This window comes from Danio rerio, chromosome 13, assembly GCF_052040795.2.
Source record: "Danio rerio strain M-AB ecotype USA chromosome 13, GRCz13ab, whole genome shotgun sequence".
In the NCBI taxonomy this organism is placed as follows: domain Eukaryota; kingdom Metazoa; phylum Chordata; class Actinopteri; order Cypriniformes; family Danionidae; genus Danio; species Danio rerio.
Genome location: NC_141033.1, coordinates 11,520,456 through 11,531,047, shown reverse-complemented (window position 1 = coordinate 11,531,047; position 10,592 = coordinate 11,520,456). Strand labels below are relative to the sequence as shown.

The 10,592-nt window shown below is 44.2% G+C and overlaps 1 long non-coding RNA gene across 1 annotated transcript; it reads left to right on the top strand.

The window, feature by feature from the left end:
- The first annotated feature begins 561 nt into the window (after positions 1–561).
- LOC147841005 (uncharacterized) lies at positions 562–10,279 on the top strand. The gene is made up of 4 exons (XR_015505827.2): positions 562–634; positions 3,239–3,489; positions 5,326–5,510; positions 7,786–10,279. It is a non-coding gene; the product is annotated as an uncharacterized LOC147841005 (long non-coding RNA).
- Positions 10,280–10,592: the final 313 nt, after the last annotated feature.

The window sequence follows — 10,592 nt, the reverse complement described above, 5'->3', positions numbered from 1 at the left end:
CAGCACCAAAATAGAGTGGTGTCATCTGAAAGCTCTAGCGATGATATATTGTAAAGATCTAGAGTTTTTGCAAAGGGGCGTGTTTGTGGTGGCATGACAAACCTCAACGCTTCTCCATGGAACAGGAAGTCCTTATAACTCAACCACACAATGTCCGATCTGCCTGAAACTTCACATGGTTGATAAAAGTCCGCTCCTGAACACATCCACATAACAATATTGAGTCAGTCATAACGCCACCTGCTGGCAGAAGGTAGTTTGGCTTATAACTCAGCCACACAATGTCCCATGTGCCTGAAACTTCACATGGTTGATATCATTCCTCTCCGGAAGACATCTACATGCCAATCTTAAGTCACAGTTATAGCGCCACCTGCTGACAGGAGGAAGTTTGGCATAAATCTGTGATTTTCTTAGATCTTTTTTTATATATTGGCTTAAATTATTATTGTTCGCTGTTCTCTGTCATCGTAAGGCCACCGGGCGGCGGTGAGCCCGGGTGCGAGGTCCCTATCATCGCTGCTTGCAGCTTTAATTATTATTCTTCTTCTTCTTCTTCTTCCGCGGAATGAATCGCGGTTTTGAGGGGCTAAACATGCCCGAAAACTCACGCAACTTGGCACACGCCTCAGAAGTGGCGAAAATTTACGTTTGTTATGGGCATCGGAAGTGGGCGTGGCAAAATCACTCGACAGCGCCACCTAGAAAAATTAAACGGACGAGCCCCCGATCCACGAATCACGCACATGCACGAAAATTGGCACACACCTCAAACACACCAAAACATACGAAAAAGTCTCTTGGAGCCATATCTCAAACCCAACAGGAAGTCGGATATTTTTAACTTCCTGCGGCGAAAAAGTGGCGTTTTTGCCATTTCCAGGCGTTGTATTTTAACGAACTCCTCCTAGGGATTTTATCCGATCGACACCAAAATTAGGTTTTGTCATCTAAAGGCCTTGGCGATGTTAAATTGCGAAGCTTTAGAGTTTTCATCGATGGGCGTGTCCGTGGCGGCCTCGCAAACTTTGACGATTCGCCACAAAAGAGGAAGTCGTTATAACACAGGCATGCATTATCTGATCTGCCTCAAAATTCACACGCTTGATAAGCGTCCTGACCTGAACACGTTTACATGCCGATATCCAGATACAGTTACAGCGCCACCTGCTGGCCACAGGAAATGACATGATTTACGGAATTATAAACTCCTCCCACAAATGTTATCGTATCAACACCAAAATTGAGTGGTGTTATCTGAAAGCTCTAGCGATGATATATTGTGAAGATCTAGAGTTTTCGGAGAGGGGCGTGTCCGTGGCGGTATGACAAACCTCAACGCTTCGCCATGGAACAGGAAGTCCTTATAACACAACCACACAATGTCCGATCTGCCTGAAACTTCACATGGTTGATAAACGTCATCTCTTGAACACATCCACATAACAATATTGAAGTGGGCGTGGCAAAATGACTCGACAGCGCCACCTAGAAATATTAAATAGACGAGCCCCCGATCCACGAATCACGCACATGCACGAAAATTGGCACACACCTCAAACACACCAAAACATACGAAAAAGTCTCTTGGAGCCATATCTCAAACCCAACAGGAAGTCGGATATTTTTAACTTCCTGTGGCGAAAAAGTGTCGCTTTTGCCATTTCCAGGCGTTGTATTTTAACGAACTCCTCCTAGGGATTTTATCTGATAAACACCAAAATTGGGTTTTGTCATCTTAAAGCCTCGGTGATGTTAAATTGCGAAGCTTTAGAGTTTTCATCGATGGGCGTGTCCGTGGCGGCCTCGCAAACTTTGATGATTCGCCACAAAACAGGAAGTCTTTATAACTCTGGCATGCAATATTCGATCTGCCTCAAAATTCACACATTTAATAACAGTCCTGACCTGATCAGGTTTACGTGCCGATATCCAGTTACAGCTATAGCGCCACCTGCTGGCCACAGGAAATGACATGTTTGACACTCTAACAAACTCCTCCCACAAACTTTCCCGTTTCAGCACCAAAATAGAGTGGTGTCATCTGAAAGCTCTAGCGATGATATATTTTGAAGATCTAGAGTTTTTGCAGAGGGGCGTGTCTGTGGTGGCATGACAAACCTCAACGCTTCGCCATGGAACAGGAAGTCCTTATAACTCAACCACACAATGTCTGATCTGCCTGAAACTTCACATGATTGATAAAAGTCCTCTCCTGAACACATCCACATAACAATATTGAGTCAGTCATAGCGCCACCTGCTGGCAGAAGGTAGTTTGGCTTGTAACTCGGCCACACAATGTCCGATCTGCCTGAAACTTCACATGGTTGATGAAAGTCCTCTCTTGAGCACATCTACATAATAATATTGAGTCAGAGTCATAGCGCCACCTGCTGGCAGAAGGAATTTTGGCTTGTAACTCGGCCACACAATGTCAGATCTGCCTAAAATGTCACATGGCTGATGAAAGTCCTCTCCAAAACACATCTACATAATAATATTGAGTCAGTCATAACGCCACCTGCTGGCAGAAGGTAGTTTGGCTTATAACTCAGCCACACAATGTCCCATGTGCCTGAAACTTCACATGGTTGATAAGATTCCTTTCCGGAAGACATCTACATGCCAATCGTGAGTCACAGTTATAGCGCCACCTGCTGACAGATGGTAGTTTGCAGTATAACTCAACCACACAAAGTCTGATCTGGCTGAAACTTCACAAGTTTGATAAAAGTCCTCTCCTGAACACATCTACATAACAACATTGAGTCTGTCATAGCGCCACCTGCTGACAAAAGGCAGTTTGGCTTATAACTCAGCCAAACAATGTCCGATCTGCCTGAAACTTCACATGGTTGATAAGTTTCCTCTCCTGAAGACATCTACATGCCAATCGTGAGTCACAGTTATAGCGCCACCTGCTGACAGGAGGAAATTTGGCATAAATCTGTGATTTTCTCAGATTTTTTTTATATATCGGCTTAAATTATTACTGTTCGCTGTTCTCTGTCATCCTGAGGCCACCGGCCGGCGGTGAGCCCGGGTGCGAGGTCCCTATCATCGCTGCTTGCAGCTTTAATTAGGGACCGAGCACCGAAACGGTGCGTAGGCCCTATTGGAATTGCTCCGTTTATTATTATTATTATTATTATTATTATTATTCTTCTCTCCAATGAATCGCGATTTAGAGGGGCTAAACATGCCCGAAAACTCACGCAACTTTGCACACGCCTCAGAAGTGGCGAAAATTTACGTTTATTATGGGTCTCGGAAGTGGGTGTGGCAAAATGACTCGACAGCGCCACCTAGAAAAATTAAACGGACGAGCCCCCGATCTACGAATCACGCACATGCACGAAAATTGGCACACACCTCAAACATGCCAAAACATACGAAAAAGTCTCTTGGAGCCATATCTCAAACCCAACAGGAAGTCGGATATTTTTGACTTCCTGCGGCGAAAAAGTGGCGTTTTTGCCATTTCCAGGCGTTGTACTTTAACGAACTCCTCCTAGGGATTTTATCCGATCGACACCAAAATTGGCTTTTGTCATCTAAAGGCCTTGGCGATGTTAAATTGCGAAGCTTTAGAGTTTTCGTCAATGGGTGTGTCCGTGGCGGCTTCGCAAAATTTGACAATTCGCCACAAAACAGGAAGTCGTTATAACTCAGGCATGCATTATCCGATCTGCCTCAAAATTCACACGTTTGATAACAGTCCTGACCTGAACACGTTTACATGCCAATATCCAGATACAGTTACAGCGCCACCTGCTGGCCACAGGAAATGACATGTTTTACAGAGTAACAAACTCCTCCCACAAATTTTATCGCATCAGCACCAAAATTGGGTAGTGTTATCTAAAAGCTCTAGCGATGATATATTGTGAAGATCTAGAGTTTTCGGAGAGGGGCGTGTCCGTGGCGGCATGAAAAAACCTCAACGCTTCGCCATTGACCAGGAAGGCTTTATAACTCAACCACACAATGTCCGATCTGCCTGACACTTCACATGGTTGTTAAAAGTCTTCTCCTGAACACATCCACATAACAATATTGAAGTGGGCGTGGCAAATAGACTCGACAGCGCCACCTACCAAAATTAATCGGACGAGCCTCTGATATACGTATCACACACATGAACGAAAATTGTCACACACCTCAAACATGCCAAAACTTACGAAAAAGTCTCTTGGAGCCATATCTCAAACTCAACAGGAAGTCAGATATTTTTAACTTCCTGCTGTAAAAAAGTGGCGATTTTGCCATTTCCAGGCGTTGTATTTTAACGAACTCCTCCTAGGGATTTTATCCGATCAACACCAAAATTTGGTTTTGTCATCTAAAGGCCTTGGCGATGTTAAATTGCGAAGATCTAGAGTTTTCGGAGAGGGGCGTGTCCGTGGCGGCATGACAAACCTCAACGCTTTGCCATTGACCAGGAATTCCTTATAACTCAATCACACAATGTCCGATCTGCCTGAAACTACACATGGTTGATAAAAGTCCTCTCCTAAACACATCCACATAACAATATTGAGTCAGTCATAGCGCCACCTGCTGGCAACCGGAAGTTTGGCTTATAACTCAGCCACACAATGTTTGACCTGCCTGAAAATTCACATGGTTTATTAAAATCCGCTCCTGAAGACATCTACAAGCCAATAATGAGTCACAGTCATAGCGCCACCTGCTGGCAATAGGAAGTTACTTATAACTCAGCCAAACAATGTTCGATCTGCCTGAAAAATTACATGGTGAAAAAAAATTTATCTCCTAAAGACATCTACATGCCAATATTGACACACAGTCTAAGCGCAACTTGCTGACAGGAGGAAGTTTGGCATAAATCTGTGATTTTTTTCAGGTTTTTTAAATATATATTGGCTTAAATTATTATTGTTCGCTGTTCTCTGTCATCCTGAGGCCACCGGGCGGCGGTGAGCCCGGGTGCGAGGTCCCTATCATCGCTGCTTGCAGCTTTAATTATTATTATTATTCCGCCCCCTATCGGGGCACTTTTGAGGGTCTAAACATGCCCGAAAACTCATGAAAATTTGCACACACACCAAACCCGGTGTAAATAGCAGGTTGATATGGGTCTCGGAAGTGGGCGTGGCAAAATGACTCGACAGCGCCACCTAGAAAAATTAAACGGACGAGCCCCCGATCCACTAATCACACACATGCACGAAAATTGGCACACACCTCAAACACGCCAAAACATACGAAAAAGTCTCTTGGAGCCATATCTCAAACCCAACAGGAAGTCAGATATTTTTGACTTCCTGCGGCGAAAAAGTGGCGTTTTTGCCATTTCCAGGCGTTGTATTTTAACGAACTCCTCCTAGGGATTTTATCCGATCGACACCAAAATTGGGTTTTGTCATCTAAAGGCCTTGGCGATGTTAAATTGCGAAGCTTTAGAGTTTTCGTCGATGGGCGTGTCCGTGGCGGCCTCGCAAACTTTGACGATTCGCCACAAAACAGGAAGTCGTTATAACTCAGGCATGCATTACCCGATCTGCCTCAAAAATCACACGTTTGATAAGAGTCCTGACCTGAACACGTTTACATGCCAATATCCAGATACAGAAATAGCGCCACCTACTGGCCACAGGAAATGACATGTTTTACACTGTAACAAACTCCTCCCACAAATTTTATGGTATCAGCACCAAAATTGAGTGGTGTCATCTGAAAGCTCTATCGGTGATATATTGTAAAGATCTAGAGTTTTTGCAGAGGGGCGTGTCCGTGGCGGCATGACAAACCTCAACGCTTCGCCAAGGAACAGGAAGTCCTCATAACTCAACCACACAAAGTCTGATCAGCCTGAAACTTCATATGGTTGATAAAAGTCCGTCCCTGAACACATCCACATAACAATATTGAAGTGGGCGTGGCAAAATGACTCGACAGCGCCACCTAGAAAAATTAAACGGACGAGCCCCTGATCTACGAATCACGCACATGCGCGAAAATTGGCACACACCTCAAACACGCCAAAACATACAAAAAAGTCTCTTGGAGCCATATCTCAAACCCAACAGGAAGTCGGATATTTTTAACTTCCTGCTGCAAATAAGTGGCATTTTTGCCATTTCCAGGCGTTGTATCTTAACGAACTCCTCCTAGGGATTTTATGCTATCGACACCAAAATTGGGTTTTGTCATCTAAAGGCCTTGGCGATGTTAAATTGCGGAGCTTTATAGTTTTTGTCGATGGGCGTGTCCGTGGCGGCCCCGCAAACTTTGACGATTCGCCACAAAACCGGAAGTCATTATAACTTAGGCATGCATTATCCGATCTGCCTCAAAAATCACATGTTTAATAAGAGTCCAGACCAGAACACGTTTACATGCCAATATCCAGATACAGTTATAGCGCCACCTGCTGGCCACAGGAAATGTCATGATTTACAGAGTAATAAACTCCTCCCACTATTTTTTTTTGTATCAGCACCAAGTTTGGTGGGTTGTTATCTGAAAGCTTAAGTGATGACATATTGTCAAGATCTAGAGTTTTTGCAGAGGGGCGTGTCCGTGGCGGCATGACAAACCTCAACACTTCGCCGTGGAACAGGAAGTCCTTATATCTCAACCACACAAAGTCAGATCAGCCTGAAACTTCACATGGCTCATAAAAGTCCTCTTCTGAACACATCGCCAAAACAGTAATGAGTCAGTCATAACGCCACCTGCTGGCAGAAGGTAGATAGGCTTATAACTCAGCCAAACAACATCCGATCTGCCTGAAACTTCACATGGTTGATTAAATTCCATTACTGAAGGCATCTACATGCCAATCTTAAGTCACAGTTATAGCGCCACCTGCTGGCAGATGGTAGTTTGCATTATAACTCAACCACACAAAGTCCGATCTGCCTGAAAGTTCACATGATTGATAAAAGTCCTCTCCTGAACACATCTACATAACAACATTGAGTCTGTCGTAGCGCCACCTGCTGACAAAAGGCAGTTTGGCTTATAACTCAGCTAAACAATGTTCGATCTGCCTGAAACTTCACATGGTTGATAAGATTCCTCTCCTGGTGACATCTACATGCCAATCTTGAGTCACAGTCATAGCGCCACCTGCTGAGAGGAGGAGGTTTGGCATAATTCTGTGATTTTCTCAGATTTTTTTAATTTATCGGCTTAAATTAATATTGTTCGCTGTTCTCTGTCATCGTAAGGTCACCGGGCGGCGGTGAGCCCGGGTGCGAGGTCCCTATCATCGCTGCTTGCAGCTTTAATTATTATTATTATTCTTCTCTCCAATGAATCGCGATTTTGAGGGGCTAAACATGCCCGAAAACTCACGCAACTTTGCACACGCCTCAGAAGTGGCGAAAATTTACGTTTTTTATGGGGTTCGGAAGTGGGCGTGGCAAAATGACTCGACAGCGCCACCTAGAAAAATTAAACGGACGAGCCCCCGATCCCCGAATCACGCACATGCACGAAAATTGGCACACACCTCAAACATGCCAAAACATACGAAAAAGTCTCTTGGAGCCATATCTCAAACCCAACAGGAAGTTGGATATTTTTGACTTCCTGCGGCGAAAAAGTGGCGTTTTTGCCATTTCCAGGCGTTGTATTTTAACGAACTCCTCCTAGGGATTTTATCCGATCGACACCAAAATTGGGTTTTGTCATCTAAAGGCCTTGGCGATGTTAAATTGCGAAGCTTTAGAGTTTTTGTCGATGGGCGTGTCCGTGGCGGCCTCGCAAACTTTGACGATTCGCCTCGAAACAGGAAGTCGTTATAACTCAGGCATGCATAATCCGATCTGCCTCAAAATTCACACGCTTGATAAGAGTCCTGACCTAAACAAGTTTACAAGCTGATATCCAGATACAGTTTTAGCGCCACCTGCTGGCCACAGGAAATGACATGTTTTACAGTGTGACAAACTCCTCCCACAAATTTTATCGTATCAGCACCAAATTTGCGTGGTGTTATCTGAAAGCTCTAGCGATGATATATTGTGAAGATCAAGAGTTTTCACAGAGGGGCGTGTCCATGGCGGCATGACAAACCTCAACGCTTCGCCATGGAACAGGAAGTCCTTATAACTCAACCACACAATGTGCGATCTGCCTGAAACTTCACAAGGTTGATAAAAGTCCTCTCCTGAACACATCTTCATAACAATATTGAAGTGGGCGTGGCAAAATGACTCGACAGCGCCACCTATAAAAATTAAACGGACAAGCCCCCGATCTACGAATCACGCACATGCACAAAAATCGGCACACACCTCAAACATGCCAAAACATACGAAAAAGTCTCTTGGAGCCATATTTCAAACCCAACAGGAAGTTGGTTATTTTTAACTTCCTGCAGCGAAAAAGTGGCATTTTTGCCATTTCCAGGCGTTGTATTTTAACGAACTCCTCCTAGGGATTTTATCCGATCGACACCAAAATTGGGTTTTGTCATCTAAAGGCCTTGGCTATGTTAAATTGCGAAGCTTTAGAGTTTTCATCGATGGGCGTGTCTGTGGCGGGCTTGCAAACTTTGACGGTTCGCCACAAAACAGGAAGTCGTTATAAGTCAGGCATGCATTATCCGATCTGCCTCAAAATTCACACATTTGATAACAGTCCTGACCTGAATACGTTTATATGCTGATATCCAGATAGAGTTATAGCGCCACCTGCTGGCCACAGGAAATGACATGTTTTACATTGTAATATACTCCGTCCACCAACTTTATTATATTAGCACCAAATTTGAGTGATGTTATTTAAAAGCTCTAGCGATGATATATTGTAAAGATCTAGAGATTTTGCAGAAGGGCGTGTCCGTGGCGGCATGACAAACCTCAACGCTTCGCAATGGAAAAGGAAATGCTTATAACTCAACCACACAATGTCCGATCTGCCTGAAACTTCACAAGGTTGATCATATTCCTCTCCTGAACACATCCACATAACAATATTGAGTCTGTCATAGCGCCACCTGCTGGCAGAAGGTAGTTTGGCTTGTAACTCGGCCACACAATGTCTGATCTGCCTGAAACTTCACATGGTTGATGAAAGTCCTCTCCTAAGCACATCTACATAATTATATTGAGTCTGTCATAGCGCCACCTGCTGGCAGAAGGTATTTTGGCTTATAACTTAGCCACACGATCTCTGATCTGCCTGAAACTTTACATGGTTGATTAAATTCCTCTCCTGAAGACATCTACATTGCAATACTGAGTCACAGTCATAGCGCCACCTGCTGGCAGAAGATAGTTTGGCTTATAACTCAGCCACACAAAGTCTGACCAGCCTGAAAATTTACATGGTTGATTAAAATCCTCTTCTGAAGACATCTACATGCCAATATCGAGTCACAGTCATAGCGCCACCTGCTGGCAACAGGAAATTGCATATAACTCAGCCAAACAATGTCCGATCTGGCTGAAAATTCACATGGTTGATAAGATTCCTCTACTGAAGGCGTCTACATGCAAATCTTGAGTCACAGTCATAGCGCCACCTGCTGACAAGAGAAAGTTTGGCATGAATGTTTTTCTCAGGTTATTTATATAAATCGGCTTAAATTAATATTGTTCGCTGTTCTCTGTCAACCTGAGGCCAACAGGCGGCGGTGAGCCCGGGTGCGAGGTCCCTATCATCGCTGCTTGCAGCTTTAATTATTATTATTATTCTTCTCTCCAATGAATCGCGATTTTGAGGGGCTAAACATGCCCGAAAACTCACGCAACTTTGCACACACCTCAGAAGTGGCGAAAATTTACGTTTATTATGGTCTTCGGAAGTGGGCGTGGCAAAATGACTCGACAGCGCCACCTAGAAAAATTAAACGGACAAGCCCCCGATCCACGAATCACGCACATGCACGAAAATTGGCCCACACCTCAAACATGCCAAAACATACAAAAAAGTCTCTTGGAGCCATATCTCAAACCCAACAGGAAGTTGGATATTTTTGACTTCCTGCGACGAAAAAGTGGCATTTTTGCCATTTCCAGGCGTTGTATTTTAACGAACTCCTCCTAGGGATTTTATCCGATCGACACCAAAATTGGCTTTTGTCATCTAAAGGCCTTGGCGATGTTAAATTGCGAAGCTTTAGAGTTTTCGTCGATGGGCGTGTCCGTGGCGGCCTCGCAAACTTTGACGATTCGCCACAAAACAGGAAGTCGTTATAACTCAGGCATGCATTATCAGATCTGCCTCAAAATTCACACGCTTGATAAGAGTCCTGACCTGAACACGTTTACATGCCAATATCCAGATACAGTTATAGCGCCACCTGCTGGCCACAGGAAATGACATGTTTTACATCATAACAAACTCCTCCCACAAATTTTTTCGTATCAGCACCAAATTTGGGTTGTTTTATCTGAAAGCCCTAGCGATGATATATTGTGAAGATCTAGAGTTTTCGCAGAGGGGCGTGTCCGTGGCGGCATGACAAACCTCAAAGCTTCGCCATGGAACAGGAAGTCCTTATAACTCAAGCACACAATGTCAGCTCTGCCTGAAACTTCACATGGTTGATAAACGTCATCTCTTGAACACATCCTCATAACAATAATGAAGTGGGCATGGCAAAATGAC